The sequence below is a fragment of the Podarcis pityusensis genome (assembly GCF_964106645.2).
Source record: "Podarcis pityusensis genome assembly, chromosome: 11".
NCBI classification, from domain to species: domain Eukaryota; kingdom Metazoa; phylum Chordata; class Lepidosauria; order Squamata; family Lacertidae; genus Podarcis; species Podarcis pityusensis.
This window is the reverse complement of record NC_138036.1, coordinates 46,970,581-46,987,295: the sequence shown is the minus strand read 5'-3', so window position 1 is coordinate 46,987,295 and position 16,715 is coordinate 46,970,581. Positions and strand designations below refer to the sequence as shown.

At 40.7% G+C, this 16,715-nt stretch overlaps 2 long non-coding RNA genes across 5 annotated transcripts in view; one reads left to right on the top strand and one right to left on the bottom strand.

The window, feature by feature from the left end:
- Nucleotides 1-4,208: 4,208 nt before the first annotated feature.
- On the bottom strand, nucleotides 4,209-5,911 carry LOC308458548. Its single transcript, XR_013977545.1, has 2 exons — nucleotides 5,778-5,911; nucleotides 4,209-4,506 (listed from the first exon to the last, which is right to left on the bottom strand). It is a non-coding gene; the product is annotated as an uncharacterized lncRNA (long non-coding RNA).
- The window catches only part of LOC308458388, a 35,903-nt gene continuing 24,560 nt past the window's right edge, over nucleotides 5,373-16,715 (top strand). For 3 of the 4 annotated variants that reach the window (XR_013977332.1, XR_013977333.1, XR_013977334.1), the window contains exons 1-3: nucleotides 5,373-5,761; nucleotides 6,588-6,822; nucleotides 8,123-8,295. This is a non-coding gene — a long non-coding RNA (uncharacterized lncRNA). Of the gene's footprint in view, nucleotides 5,762-6,587; nucleotides 6,823-8,122; nucleotides 8,296-8,379; nucleotides 8,450-16,715 lie in introns of those variants that run through there. The other variant, XR_013977335.1, reaches the window with a different exon arrangement.

Sequence of the window (16,715 nt, the reverse complement as noted above, 5' to 3'; positions counted from 1 at the left end):
AAAAAAAAGCACGTTCAGCACATTTTTAAAATTTGTGTGTAGTTTCCACTCAAGTGTCTTTCAATCAGTACACAGGCCAGTTTCCAGTAGCAGTAGCCAATTAAATATATTTTCTGCTAAAAACAGAGCAGGTTTTCCTCTGAGCTCTGTCTAGGGTTGCGTACACACTAACCCAATGGAGCAAAAAAATGTAGTTTTTCTCAACCTGGAATCATTCATGTTCACCCACAACATGCTGCTTTCAAATTAGATTTATTCTAGATCCTGCCACCTAAAAAGATGGGTGTGGCTACTTGATAATATTTGAAAACCCCTCCCTGTGATTAAATTATCTACCCATTTTCCTCCCTGCACACATATCCCTGCACACATGAATGAAGAAGGAAGTGGTAATTGCGATCTTGGTAAATGCACACCCACAATGCCATTAGCATACACACCCTCTTTACCAGGACTTCCTGCATTCTGTTTTAATCTGCTTTCAAATGTAATCAGTTTGTAATGAGCTTTTCTTTTTTTGGAAGGAAACCAGTTTTTCAAGAAGCACTTTTCAGGGCCAAAAAAATGTGGTAGATCTGGATGATGGGTAGGCAAGCTAAGGCCCAGGGGCCGGATCTGGCCCAATCGCCTTCTAAATCCGGCCCACGGACGGTCCAGGAATCAGCGTGTTTTTAGATGAGTAGTATGTGCCCTTTAATTTAAAATGCATCTCTGGGTTATTAGTGGGGCCTGCCTGGTGTTTTTACATGAGTAGAATGTGTGCTTTTGTTTAAAATGCATCTTTGGGTTATTTGTGGGGCATAGGAATTCGTTCTCCCCCCCAAAAAACATATAGTCTGCCCCCCCACAAGGTCTGAGGGACAGTGGACATTTTTCCCTGCTGAAAAAGCTTGCAGACCCCTGATTTAGATTGTGTGTAGACTACATAGGGAAAAGCAAATATTCAGTCTTCATTGATTATAGCATAAAAAATGTGTACACAGCCTAGGGGAATGGACCATATGTGTAAGAGTGCTCTTACGGCGAACTCATAATTATGGATGTCACTCAGTAGACATGGTAGCACATTCTCTGTGTAGAATATATATCCCTCCATTTCACTCTCCTTTTAAAATTCAAATATAAAAACCCCACAAAAAAACCCATAACATCATTATTTCAATCTTAAATTCACTTCACCACATTTTCACATCAGTTCACTGTTTTTTTTTTAAAGTCATCATGAAAATTCACCAGCATTTTAGTGCAAATTTATCACAATATGGATATTTTTGTATCTGCAACATTTTTCTTTTTTACTACCATGCAATAAATTTTATGAAAGAAATAATTTTGCCTAGTATGAACATAATTACACACACACACACACACACACACACACACACACATTTCCACACTTTATCCTAGAATATGAATCTTACCTTGGTATTTGAATTTTGATACACATTATTTGACCAAAGAATTGCATTGCAAAATTCAGACATGTATGAATTTTGGAGCATGCCTGTGTTTCACTTTGCACAGTGTTTTAGAAAATGTGGATTTGGTAGGTTTACCTATAAATGAGCACTGAGCTGAAAATCTCCCCCATTTCCCAGTAATGACTTATAGAGATCTGTTGAACTTTTCAGGGAGTAAACCCAGATTGAAAGCAATGGAAGAATTAAGGAGCCAATTTATGGATTGGTTACAGTATCACCAACTACATATGTTTAAACTAGTTAAGAAAAATGGGTTTTCAGACCAAAGCTCACAATTTGAAAAAGAGTTATTACAGAAAAAGGGGAAAAAACCCGCTGTCTAAAATGTATAAATTACAGTGGTACCTCTGGTTACAGATGCTTCAGGTTACAGACTCCGTTAACCTAGAAATAGTACCTCAGGTTAAGAACTTTGCTTCAGGATGAGAACAGAAATCGCACGGCGGCAGCGGGAGGCCCCATTAGCTAAAGTGGTACCTCAGGTTAAGAACGGTTTCAGGTTAAGAACGAATTAAGTTCTTAGCCTGAGGTACCACTGTACTTACACCCAGCCCAGTGCATTGGCTGTCAGCTCCCCCCTGAGTCTCAGTGTTGTAGTATTCAGTAGTTTGACAATGACCATGCACCCCAACATTCAAGGGAAAATGGGTCGGGGACCTTTTTCGTGGAAAGGATCTGCACAAATATTGTGTAGGGGTGGATGGGAGTATGTGTCACTTGCATATCTGTGTTCTCCTGTGCTTATATTTCCTATCTGGTTATGCCCTAAAGCAGATGGACCTTCATCATTCTTAATCAGCAAGGCTCCTTAGGAGTGTTCATTTACATCTTACAGACAAAGCTAGGAGGGATTATTAGAAGCAGCCGCCTAACTTTACTCCCTTCCATGCTCTCAACAGCACCCTTCACGTATTTGATTATATGTTAGCAATTAGTGGGGATGGAGTTATTTTTCAGCTTGCCTGTCTGAGGGAGGACGACTGCATCGTTACAACTCCTTTTTTATTTTTGTTTTTAATGATGCTCAGGAACTTGCAGGATTTAACACCTCACTCTTTGGGAATTGAAAAAGTCAAAATATTTCATCGTATTGTGGCTAAATATTTCTGGTTGCATCTCTCAACGACCTTTAAAGAACAAGAAGAGCAGGCATCAGCAACTTGGCACATCCCAGATGTTTCAGACTACAGATCCCAGAAGTTCACGCCAGCAGAGCTGACTTGGGCTGATGGGAGTTACATCCCAAGGGCACCAGGTTGGGGAAAGCTGAAATAGGGAAACACTGGACAACCTCCAAGAGACATTTTCTGCTTCAAGATCTGGCCGACAGTGGCCACCAGAATGTATTTTACATCAGACAGAAGTAAGCAAGAATCTTTTCACACATTATTGTGGGCTTTGAACAAATTCCAATAGGGAATATTTTTATGAGAGGTTAGTTTATAGACTTCTGAAGGAGTGCCAACACCATGACTAAAATCTAAAAAAAAGTAGTATAAACACTGACAACTGGGAAACACTAGCCTGTGAGCGCTCCAATTGGAGAACAGCCTTTACCAAAGGTGTCATGGGCTTTGAAGACACTCAAACTCAAGACGAAAGGGAGAAACGTACTAAGAGGAAGGCACGCTTGGCAAACGCTTACCATGATAACTCCCGCCCAGAATCTTATGTCCCCACTGTGGAAGGATGTGTGGATCCAGAATTGGCCTCCACAGTCACTTATGGACTCACTGTTAAGACCGTGTTTATGGAAGACAGTCTTACTTGGCTACGAGTGATTGACAAAGAAGAAGATAATGAAACAGATAAATAAATCTTTCTGGGGTCCACTCCAGATTCAAACTACAGCCTCTAAATGGTACCATTACAATCCCTTATGCAGTACATAGACCTCTTATTCAGTTTTAGGAATTCCCCCTAATTAGTCTTTATAAAATCCATAGAAATAAGTCTATGCTAGTCTGAAAGCAGATAAGAACTTGAGCTTTCTGACCTAAAGTACCTGGAGTCACGGCAGAGTGAAATAAATTGCCAGGTCGTTGCCTCCTGTCTCCTTCGGTCTGCCTTCATATGCAATAAATGATGTGATTATAGTAAAGCAGTTAGAAATTCGGGAGTTGGTGTTGGCAAGCAGGGTTTCTTCCCCTGCCCACACATCCCTTTCTCTTCTGAACATGAGTGCAATGGCTTTGAGCCAGGTAAGGCATTCTCTCGTTTTCTATGCACTGGGAACAGAATAAGCCTGGTTGAAAGTAGCCATGTCTGGAATGTATCTTGTCACAGCACAGTAATTACATGAGAGGTAGCAGCAGCTAGTTGCACCATTTAATTTGCACGAGGACCTCATGTTGCCATCTTTTCTGGACAGAAAAAGCAGGCACGAGAACGCTGAATGCCGACTGGCAAGCATTGTTCCTGGGCAACCTCCATTTTTTTCAAGAGGGCTTGCATGAGATCCCACGTCCCACTGAAAACATGGGAGACTACATAGACTTGTCATGGACAAATTTAATGATATTTCGAATTCATTTTTTATAATACCATATTAGGTTAAGGTCTGGTTAACTACAATAACAACCCCTTTTTTGTGACGTACACAATATCTTTTGTTGTTGTTGTCCTACATGGGTACTATTTCTTGTTATCTTACTCTGTGCACTTGTAATTTTGTACTTTTTATTTTTCAACAAAGAATATAAAATAAATTGATATTGGGCACCACAATCTCTTGGTATTCACATCCTTTATTTGCTTCTGATTTTACAACGGGGTGATGACCGTGGGTTGGTTCCTTATTTGTTCATGGGAAGTTCCATGATGTTCCACTAGAAGCAGAGGAGATGGTTTATCCCAGTTTCTCCCCACAATGCCCTTTCTATAGATGCTTTGGAGAGGTGAGGAGGCAGCTGGAGATGGGAGTGGAACTCAGTGGAACTCCTCATTATTATCCAAAGTTACCCTTTTCAGTTACCTCTTGCCTCCTTAGAAACCGTATCATGACTTCTAAAATTTTCTTTTATGGCTGGAACAAATGGAAGACCAATTTTATATTTTCTCACCTGTTACTGAACTTCTCTCACGAGAAAGGACTTATCCTGGCTTACTGCTGGACTACCCTGAACAGATAACCACACCCCAAATTTTGTAGCAATGCAACATAAAAGAAAGAGGGGTTCCTTACACTGAGGGAAGATGAGGAGGATATCCACAGGTGTTTATTTAAGATGCTTGCTGGCATCCACATAATAAATCCATGTGCTTATTTCATTGTTGGTTATAAAGAGGCAGTCACTGTCTGGTCTTAATTTTGATATTAGTGGTGACATCTTATACATATCTACTTAACTCAGACCCACACAATACATTTAAAGCACTCTTATGCCTCTTTAACAGACATAACTTCCCCCAAAGAATCCTGGGAAGTGTAGTTAATAAACCACAGTTGTTAAAGTGGTATAATCGTTCTTTAAGTGTTTGGTGTGGCTATAAAGCTCACTAAGTTCAAAGAATCATAGAATCAGTTGTAGAGGTGGAAGGGACCAGGGGACTTATTCCCGGGAAGTGAGTATAGGACTGTGGTTGAACTAGAACCTAACTAGTGCCACTCTGATGTAATGGCTGACTGATTCACTGAGCAAGTGAGTTCAAGTGAAGAAAATCCAAGCAATAGAACTCTTCAGACCAGGGCTAGTTATATGGCTAGATTCTGCCCAACATTGTGGAGGCTTGTTTCATCTCATCGTGTGAGCGTGACTTCACAAATGCAACATGCATGATGTCATGCACATCAGGAGCAGGCCTGCCACCATCATAGGTAGACACCTCTAAAGGTAGACTAACTCTATATGTAGACTAACCATCATAGGTAGGCCCGACAACACCCTTGGCCACCGCAGGGAGGCCCAGGCCCTCAAGACTGAGGGGGCTTTGCTCTGTTCCCACATATTTGGGGGGTGGCCAGCCCCACAGAGTGTGTGCCCCAGGTTACATCAGTCCAAGGATTTCCATTTGTGCAACAGAACTTCCTCTACTCTCCTCATGTGTCCACCCCACTGTTCCAGAGGGTTGAGAGAAAATCTAGAAAAGAATTGAGGGGAGAGGCAGTGTGGGGAGAGGAGAGCGAGGTGACATTCTTCTGCACAGCCAGAAATACTTGCGTTAACTGAACTACTTCCTTGGAAAGCAGCTCAGGATTGCAGCACTAACACTATTTTAGTCACTAGGGTCACATGACGGCTATCCCTACGCTACTCAAGTAGGCGTTAATTGACACAAATGTGAGTCTAAGTATACCTTAAAGTGCAAGTCCTGCACACTCCTGGAGCCCTCACATGGAAGGCGCAGGGAAGAATGAGCCAATTCCGTGACAATTGTTTGAGGAGATTCCACTTAGTGGGATTCTACTAAGGGCACGGCACAGCATGCAATAGTAGGAACTTCACCACTCTGATACTTATCCTTTAAAATAATAATAATAAGCCTCATCCTCAGCTACAGCTGACTATTAGCATTTCTTCAGTTATTATATTCAGGAGGAAACCCCCTCCTCACCAAAAAGGCTATCCACAGTAGCACCATCTGGTGAATTCTGAAAATGGTATCTGTATTTATTGAATTTTCTCTTCCCTGTCAAGGAGAAGCTGACACCATTATCACCCCTTTTCCATGCAGGTAGATGGTGCTAATACAATTAAAACCCTTTATGAAAGAATCCACACGATGGATGATATGAGAGTCCTGGCAGAAAGCTTCTGCCTGCCTGCCTGCCTGTGGTGAATAGCTTCAAGTTAGAATTCAATGCTTCAAAGTCTGTGACAACCCAGAAATGGCTCATTACTGAGGGGCTGATTCTGATGCTGAGCTGTTCCTTGTTCTGACAACAGGGGATAAACTCAGCAGTATCTTAATAAGCTCTGCTGCATACCTGATGGCCACCTATGGTGAGGAACGCCGTGTGGCAGCCTTCTTGCTGAAGGCTGAAGGCATGAAAAGGCACTTATTTGAGTTACATTTCGCCTTGCCAAAGCAACAGCAGGTGATGTGAACGAAGAAAGGAAGAATAATAGGGTGTCTAACAAGACCACCTTTATTTCTCAAATGCAGATTAAAACCTATGCAACACCAATCAATGTGGTTGCTGAACTGAAGGATTTGCCGTACAGAACAAAACTCCCTTCAGAAATGGCATGATATGATGGCAACCAGGGGCAAAACCCTATGAAACCTGCATGATGCAACTGAGGCCTGCATTTGTCGAAGTTAAAATTCTTCTAGGACACCACCTGGGTGTGATGTTAATTCAAGAACTGCCCGCCAAATCTCTGGCTAAAGAATTTGGGTACGAGACTGGCCCGAACTTTGAATGTTAGAATGGTTGGCTCATTTAAGAATCTCTCTGCTTTGAGCATATGTTGATAGGTCAATTGATTAGAGTGTGGTGATGATGATGCCAAGGTTGCAGGTTCGATCCCCGTAAGGGACAGCTGCATTATTCCTGCATTCCAGGAGGTTGAACTAGATGATGCTCAGGGTTCCTTCCAACTCTGTGATTCTATGACATATCATATGCCAGCCCTGAAAGGACTTTGGGCCAGGCCAAGCTAACATTTTGCTAGATCCAGGTACCAAAATTCACCCTATCCCACTATTTGACCCAGCCTAGAAAGCATCCTAGAAAGACGCAGGTGACGCTGTGGGTTAAACCACAGAGCCTAGGACTTGCCGATCAGAAGGTTGGTGGTTCGAATCCCCGCCACGGGGTGAGCTCCCGTTGCTTGGTCCCTGCTCCTGCCAACCTAGCAGTTCGAAAACACGTCAAGTGCAAGTAGATAAATAGGTACCGCTCCGGCGGGAAGGTAAACGGTGTTTCCGTGTACTGCTCTGGTTCGCCAGAAGCAGCTTAGTCATGCTGGCTACATGACCCGGAAGCTGTACGCTGGCTCCCTCGGCCAATAAAGCGAGATGAGCACCGCAACCCCAGAGTTGACCACAACTGGATCTAATGGTCAGGGGTCCCTTTACCTTTACCTTTTAGAGAGCATCCTAAGCAGCCCAAATTCAAAGGAATGGCCATGAGTCAGGATGACTGTACTATATGCTACGCTCAGGATCAGAGGCAGCTTACCTCTGAATGTCAGTCTCTGGGATCAGGACATTTTGGTCCTGGAGTCGAACTATAAAATGGTGACACCCCTGGCCAGGGAAGAAGGGATTAGTGATCTACATAGGAAACAAGGGTGTGGTGGGGGAGACCAGCAATGCCTCTTATTTGCCAAGAGCAGGCATCCCCAAACTCGGCCCTCCAGATGTTTTGGGACTACAACTCCCATCATCCCTAGCTAACAGGACCAGTGGTCAGGGATGATGGGAATTGTAGTCCCAAAAACACCTGGAGGGCCAAGTTTGGGGATGCCTGGCCAAGAGGCTGCTGTAGAGGAGGCATTGGTGGCAATTAAAATGACATTTTCTCTGTTTAAATTACAAAGGAAGAAGTCGTTTCGGATTTTTAAATTTTGAGCATGTCTGACACCATAATGAAATTTCAAAACAGTATGAAGAGAGGAGAATGGAGATAAACGTGATGATTTCTCTTGGTTTTTAAACGATTAGCACTCGTCTATTTATTTATTTATTTATAGTTATCTTTCCGGCTGTTCTGAGCAACCATAACTCGGATGACTTGTTTTCTCCTCCCTGGGTGAAAAATGAAGTTTGAAAGACCGTTCATTACCTTCTTGGTATGTGTTGACTCTGCTGATTCTTCATCTGCCAAAATGGATACCCTGGCTTCTGTCTCATCCACAGACTTCTGGTAAGAAAAGTAATTGATCAAATTAGCTCGCCTATAATCCCACACAGACTGCTTGCCACCACAGCTTGTTAACTTTCTACACAGTTTATTTAGCTTTCAGAATGACATCATGAAAATCACCTCCAATACATCAAACGGATATGAAAAGAAACCCAATCTGCCTCAAAGCTATGCTATTTTAAAGATTAAAATTTAGGCTTTCCATTCATAGTTAGTGAGCTTAGTGCACATTTTCTACTCTGCTTTTTGTTTGCTAGTAATACTTTATTCCCTACAGTTTTGAAAAACACAACCTTTCAAAGTCAACCTCCCAAACGCAAACCAAAGATGGTAGTCTAGACAACATTAAGTGTTTAACCAACCCTTTTATAGCCTAAGATCGATCTTTTTTGTTTGGAGGAAGCTGGGTCTTAATTATTTGGGGCGACTCTGGTGTGTTTCCATTTAATGGTGACAGAGAATTTCACCATTAAATGTACCTCTTCTGGTTTCATGTGAAGCAGGAAGTCAGGTGACATCTCCCCAAGGGCCAAATATGCATTCTTCCATTGTAGGGCAAAAATAAGAATTTTTGTTTGAAATTGTTTGCCTTTCCTTGCGAGAAGCAAAGCAAGGGAACGTATGCCTTACTCACACATTCTGTATCATCATTTTGGGTACATTTCAAAGCTGCTCTAAAACTTCTCTAATAGGAACACTTACCTGTTTATTAATAATATGCATTTTGTGGGCTAACAGATCTCAATTTTTTTTTTTTTTTAAAGGTTGCTGCTTTGGGTCTATAACTGCAAATAACTGTTTTCATTGGAAATATAATTATTGTGCTCTTGTCCTGACCTTTTTATCTTTGGCTTAACAGTTGTTTCTGCTAAGTGTCAGAGAGAACATCACTGCTGAAAAGCACCACACGTTTATCAGCTATAAAAATAGCTAATCACCACAGTCAAGTAGAAATCCCCAAAGTTAAAAGCTCTCAGCCCAAAAGTGATTTGTTTTTATTATTTTAAAAGGGGGGAATGAGAAGCCTTAATCACCTGCATTTTATGGATATGTTCATGCCAACTGATATGATCACACCAACTGATCTTGTGCCGTGGCTCATGAATGTGGTTAGCGACATTGGATTTAGATAGTGCTTAACTACGAAATGGTGCCATAGGATCACAACCACCACCACCACAACAACAACATATGCTCTGCTCTAAGCTTCAGCCAAATTAGCTTCTTGTATAGATGGCATTATATAGTTCAGCGCTGGCTGAAGACCTTCCTCTTTCAACAAGTCTTTTAATTTTATTTTTTAAAATTATTTGGTTTTACATATTTGAATTTATAATCATACCACAATACATCCAAAGTTATAAGATTCCCATGACTCTCTGGACTTCCCACCTTCTGCTCTGAGGGTTCTGTTGTTAAACCTTTTCTACTGCATCTTTTTTTATTAATTCAAGTTTTTAATAACTCCATTGTATCCATAGTTCTCATTACATTACAAGTGTTATTGCAATCCTGCTAACGTTTTCAACTGCTTACAGTGGTCTTCAAGGTAAATTATAAATTTCCCCCATTCCTTATTAAAGTTTTGGTCTTCCTAGTTCTTGATCTTTCCGGTCAATTTTGCCATTTCGGCATGGTCCATCAACTTAATTTGCCATTCTTCTCTGGTAGGGACTTTGTCTTCTTTCCATCTCTGGGCTAACGACACCTGTACAGCTGTCGTCGCATACATAAAAAGTCTTTTCTGCTCCCTTGGAATATCAGCAACTACAATTCCTAATAGAAAAGCCTCTGGTTTTTTTGTAAAAGTTATTTTAAACCTTTTTTTTCAGTTCATTATGTATCATTTCCCAGAATGCTTTTATTACCTTACATGTCCACCACATATGATAAAAGGTGCCTTCTTTTTCTTTACATTTCCAACAGATATTTGTACCCGTCTTATACATTTTTGGTAACCTACTAGGGGTTAAATACCAATGGTACATCATTTTCATTCAACAAGCCTTTTAAGTTGAAATCTTTCCCAGTCTGCATCTGTATTGGAATTGTTTAAAATATTTTTAAAATACTTTTTTTTATCACTTTCAGTTTTTGGACAAGTGGACTTCTTCCCAGATAAGTGTGCACTTTGGATTTCAGCTTTAAGCATTTTTAAACAATAGTTGTTCAGTGCATACAAATAATGAACTGGCCAGAAATTGAGGTTCCCCTGAAGAACAATCGTACGTGATTCAAATTGCAGGGAGGGCATCCTTAAATTTCACCTCTGGCACCTGAGACATTGAGTGCTTTATAGATGAGAAGCACCCCCATAAATTTCACCAGAAAAGAAAGCAAGCCATAAATACAGTCAATGCAAAATCTATACAGAATGCAGGAAAACCCAGAATTAAATGGGATTTAAGCGTGATTTCATTCTGTTGAGGACACTCATGTGAAGTTCAAATGTTTCTGGAATGTTTAAACCTCCAATAGATATTTCTTCCCTTTGCCTAATGGAATATTTAAGTAGATTGTTCCTGATTTTTATTCTCCTTTGAACATTGTGCGAGTACCTTCCACCTTAGTGTTGTGTTTAAATGGTAAAAGTATAACCCAAAACAAAATGTTGTGAGTTCATATAATTCACCATTCTTTACTTGGCTTTAAATCCACCATCACTTGATCCAAGCACTAATATCCTCAAAGAAATTCTTCCTATAATTAAAAATGAGGCAACACAGACTTCTCCGTTTTCAACAGTATGCTGTTTTATGCATTCTTGCAGTTAATAACTTATTCCAGGTATTAAATCTGTCACATTCCTTTTACCTAGACCAGTGGTGAAGAATTTATAGCAGGAGACCCAGATGTGACCCAGCAATTTGAAAACATATCAGAGATATGAATCCAATTAGTTCCTGTCCAAATGCTGACATATATACTCTGTATCAATATGTGACATCTGAACAAGTAATATTTAATACCAAACTCAAAGTGATGGCAAAAATGAAAACACGGGCATTACTTAACACTCACTTTCTGATCGCAGTTCACTCTTGAAAAAAAGTATGTTGACTTGCCACGCTTGACTTAGATGCCAGGAGATAATATTATTTGAAATTTTTGACCAGAGAACAGAAATTTTGCTTTCCCCTTTCCATTCTGACCGGCTGCCCCCAACATATTGCACATACAGATTTAATAAAAAAGCAGATAACTTTCACACACATCAACAGCTATCACGCAGTACAATGGGGGGAAACCTGATATATTTCTGCCCATTAAAAAAGCCAATGAAAAGAGCATTTCTGACATAAGCACATTTTGTTAAAAAAAATACACACAGTTTTCATGGATGCTTTTTTTTTTAATTTGCAAAGTCTATCAGCATTTACTGAAATTTTGTAATAATGAAAGTACAAATCACTTTTCAGCAGAAAAGCAACTAACGACAGCTTATTACAAAATTTCAACAAATGCTGATAGGCTTTGCAGATTTTTCCCCCCCGAATAAAAGGAGTATCAATAAAAACTGAATATTTTTTTAAAAAAGAAAATGTGTTTATGTCAGAAATGGACTTCTCATTGGCATGTTTTAATGGGCAGAAATATACCCGTCCCCTCTCCTTGTACTGCATGATAGCTGTTGATGTCTGTAAAAGTTATCTGCAAGTTACAGGATGTGGCTTAGCACTGATGGTTCTTAAAAACTGGGATGGATGAGGGTCAACAATTCTAGCCACTGTGTTGGGAATCAGGTAGAGGCAGGGATTTGGTAATTAGAAAGAGAAGCCTGGAAAAACTGCAAAAAGTAGAAAGGCACAGTCTATATGCTTCAAGGGCAGACACAGTTATCTGATAATATCAGAAGAGGAAAGAGAGATTGTTGAGAATTGTGCTTAATTTTTTGGTACTATATTATCTTTGAGATGCTTCATAGGAAGCAATTCACAAGTGAAATAAATAATCATTTACAAGTGCTGCTTAATGTTCTTTCTGAACTTGTAAGAAAGCGATCCTTTAGTGCGGCAGTACCCATCAATTACAGTTGTATCTTGGTTCTTGAACAGAATCTGTTCCGGAAGTCCGTTCGTCTTCTGAAAATGTTTGAAAACCAAGACACGGCTTCTGATTGGCTGCGGAAGCTTCCTGCACTCAATCGGAAGCCGCAGAAGCAGCGTCGGACATTCGGGTTTCAAAGAATGTTTGTAAACTGGAACACTGACTTCCAGGTTTGCAGCATTTGGGAGCCAAAACGTTCGAGTTGCAAGGTGTTCAACAACCAAGGTACGACTGTATAGTCTTCCACCCAACACACACAGATAGAGGTTCTTGCTTGGAAGCAAGAAAGATCTTCATTCAGACAAGTAACAGTACAGGCTCAGTAGCAAACACAGTACTCGGGGGGTCATGATTCAGGAGCAGGGCATGAGGTTCAGAACTGGACAGAAGTCACGAACATGTCCCAACAAGTTCTCCCACCCTCCGGCCGTGTTTTTAAAGACAATGCACCACCATGTTTACTCAAGAGATTCTCTCCCCTTGTGAGAATATCAAAATTGCAAACACATGCTCTGTTGGGGAGGGTGGGTCATCTTCCATCTGTGATGGTGACGCCTGGTTCTAGGAAACAAAACTCACCCTCCTGCTCAGGCTGCTTTCCCGTCACTGCCGCTGCCTATTCAGCCTCCCCAGGCAGCCGATCAAATCCCTTGCCAGCCTCCATTGAGGCTTTCCACTTTGCAGTAAAATCAGAATGGGAAGCCAGCATCCTTGTTTCCTTTTCCAAAGTGACTGAAATCCGGATGGACCCTTATAGCAATTTCATCAGAATAAATTCAGGCGTGTAAGCATTATACATATGATGGTAGACTTTATTGTTCTTCCTCTGGTCAACCAGAAACAGCCAGTGTCACCCCCCCCAAAAAAACCCCTCTTAAAAAAGGTAATGTTCTATGTACTGAGGCTCTGAAACTGTTTCTTTGAGTTCCTGGAGGAACAAGAACATTTTGTTATGTTCCAGTCGTAGTCAAATGCCTCAGCCTAGAGATTGCAGCTTTGACTTTTGATTTTTAAGAGGACAGCAGCATGCTTTTTGACAGCAAGGTAAACTATAATAAGATATTGTCCTCTCTATCATCAGAGGGGAAAAATTACAAGCTTCCAAAAAGGGGAGGGAGAAGCAGTATTGTGGGCAAAACAGCAATAGAGGAAAAACCTGCTGTGAAGTATTTCATTTTTGTGATTCTTTTAACAATTTACAGAAGAAATAGCACATAATGGAAGTTTGGTTTTCTTATGGGAGCCATAAATAAAATAGTGGTATAATCAAAAGGACAGAAGAAGAAAGACACTTCTGATATTTAATTCTTATTTACGTTCACCTCCATAATTTATGGCTTGCAGGGAAACATGGAAGGTTACAAAATACAATAACTCAACCTCCTGTGTGTTTTCCTGCTGCACCCTGCCTGTTAAAGCTTTCCAAAGCTTGAACCTGCTGCTTTAATTTACTGCTTTCTACCCAGTGATTAGAGTGGGGTTTGAAAAGGTCTTCAGAAAAAGTGGTGAGCTTTCCGTAGGATTTGTTACTGGAGCTTGTTCATCTCTCTGATCAATAGCGCGCTGCAAGTCTAGGTCTCTTGCATGGTCTCCTGAGGATGCTCACTTCAGCTCAGGGAACTTTCCAATGATTTCATCTCAAAGAGAGAGGTTTTCATGTAAAGGAGAAAGAGCAAAAGAGAGAGAGAGAATGTTTGTGTGTTGCAATGTGTGTGTGTGTGTGTATTCCTAGACACAGCTCTCTGCAGTTCACTAAAACAAAGCAATCTTCCTCCAAGCCACATATTTAGTACACTGAAGTCACAGTTAATTAAATATTTCAAGTGGAATGTGTGCATATTTAAGAACACTGGAATCTGCCTTATACCTAACCAGGCCATTGGTACATCTAGCCCAGTGTTGCAGACACTGGGGTGAGCGACTGAAGAATCTCAAAGTTGTTCTGGAAGTCACTGCTCTTCCCAGAGATCCATACAATCTGTCCCTGCTGGGTAGGGAGAGAGAAGGAGGTGTCAGAAAGAGACATAATGAAAAGGGGGTGACATAAAGGAAATCAGAGAAAGAAAAGGCGGCATCTGCTGCTGCCGGAGCCAGCTTGCTCAGCACCCAGCATGCTGTTCTCAACACATGGTCTGGAATGTGATCCTCAATCGGAGGAAAAAGATCCCCTGGTCTACACTAGGGCTGGGCAATATCTGGTTTTCAACATCGCAATATATCACCAGCTAAACATCACAATGTACTGATATATCACAGTGTCTGAAATAAGGATGGAATTATGTAGAGGCATTGACTGGCTTCATGGTTTTTCCCCACATTGTGATTTTTGCATAGCACACACACATTTTATGATTCACAATATATTGCCAGGTCAGAAATGATGAAACCAATATAATGATATGGACTTGAAGCCAGTTTTGGACAATATATCTCCCAGCCCTAACATGATTCGCGATACATTGCCAGGTCAAAAACTATGAAACCAATATCACGATATAGACTTCAAACTGGTTTTGGACAATACATTGATATATTGCTGAGCCCTAGGCTACAGTGACTGGCAGCAGCTCACGAGATTTTGGAGTGATATGGGGGCAGGGAGATAATTTCCCCTATGCAAAACATGTGGCTTACTACTAACCTATAAACCTGCATTCACAATAAAAACAGATGAATTTCAAGGATGTCCAAATACATACATTTCTTGGTTGGGGTGTCTTACACCAATGAATGCTGACAATCCCATTTGGATGACTGTCAACATTCACTAGTGTATTGCTGAGCTCTCAGGTCCTTGTGAAATTCAGCTGGGAAGATGGTCAATATTCACCAGATTTTGGACATTAGCTGTAACATCTAAAATTACTGAACCGTATAAAGAGTGAAAGGATGAGCTGTAGGGAGGATTAAGCTATGTCTCACCTTTCAGAATGATTGCCTACTGTAGTAGATTATAGATTATAAAGCTGTAGCCTAAAGCATAAAATGGAGAACATGAATGGAGTTTGATTTTGTGTGTATGGCAGCTAAAGGAAACGATAAACTATACTCCACCAACGTACTCCTTCCAATAATGAAATATCGACAACCATGACTGCATAAATTAAGATTATTATTATTACTTGCCTAATACTCCTATAACAAACATTAGATCTTGGCTGTATAATTTTGATTTTTCTTTCACAGAATTTAAGGCAACCATATACTAATGCAAAGTGCATTAGTTCCATGTGGTTTGTGCACAGAATTCCACCCCCCCCCCACTATCAGTTGAAGCACTTATATAGATTTCACTGCCAAACAGTATAGGATTTATAGAATAGAATGATTGCCACTGATCTGCTCCAGGTTGATGGCTCTAGTTGGCAGAATATTCTAACAGAGAACGGCACTGAGAATATTTATAATCGCATTATATCCCATTGCCAATCTCTTTGGGGTTTCTGAAATAAAGATACTACAATGCAGTTGGGAAGAAAAAGCTAAATCATTATTTTTACCCCCTCCCTCATGTTTCAGTATGATGTCAACGTTTTCGAGTGGGGAACCCCCCCCAACAAAACTTTCCTTTGTACAAGGCAGTGAAAGGAATTTACTTGCTGATAAGGCTTCAGCCCAGTGTATCTTTCTGCGCCCCACCCTATTTGCTATTTTTCTCTTCCATGTAGAATTATTTGTGTTGATTTTCCTTTTGGTAGCTCATTCACCCAATGAATCATTCCAAAGCCAGAGAAATATCATAAGATGCACCTGTTTTGACGAGAGCTGTCTCTCTTCGTTATAAGTTCCAGAGAAATCAATAAATATAACACTGATAGCAGCAATCATTTACATTTACCTCAGGAACTTTCCCTTTTAATCCAAATAGACAGATTTCTTTCAAGTTTGCCAGGGAAGCTATCATAAGCAGATAAGCCAAACCCTTCACAAGGAGAGCGAAGGAGGAGATTGTAAGTAACTGATGTCATTTGGCGTAAGACACTAGGATTTAAACTTGGCAATATTGTGTGTTCACCCTATAGGCATTTATGAGCACCATCTATAGGCATTTACTGCACCATTACACTGTAAATTGATCACCTCACACGGATGCATGTTTTGTGAAGATTATGATATTATAAGGGGCAGCCATTTTGTTGTACATTCAATGGCCATTTGTCCATAAAACCACACAGAACGCAGTGTGTGGTCTCGAGCCATTTTAAAAGCGTTTATACCCTGCATGGTAGAGATACTGTTAAAACAAAAAATAAAGAAAGAAAGCAGATAAAACAAGCCTTCAGTTCACTTTGTGCCAGGGACTGACAGGACTCTGATGAGTGTGTGTCTGAGGCATGGGGGCCGGGGACTGACCAGCGATTTATGGGGTTTGG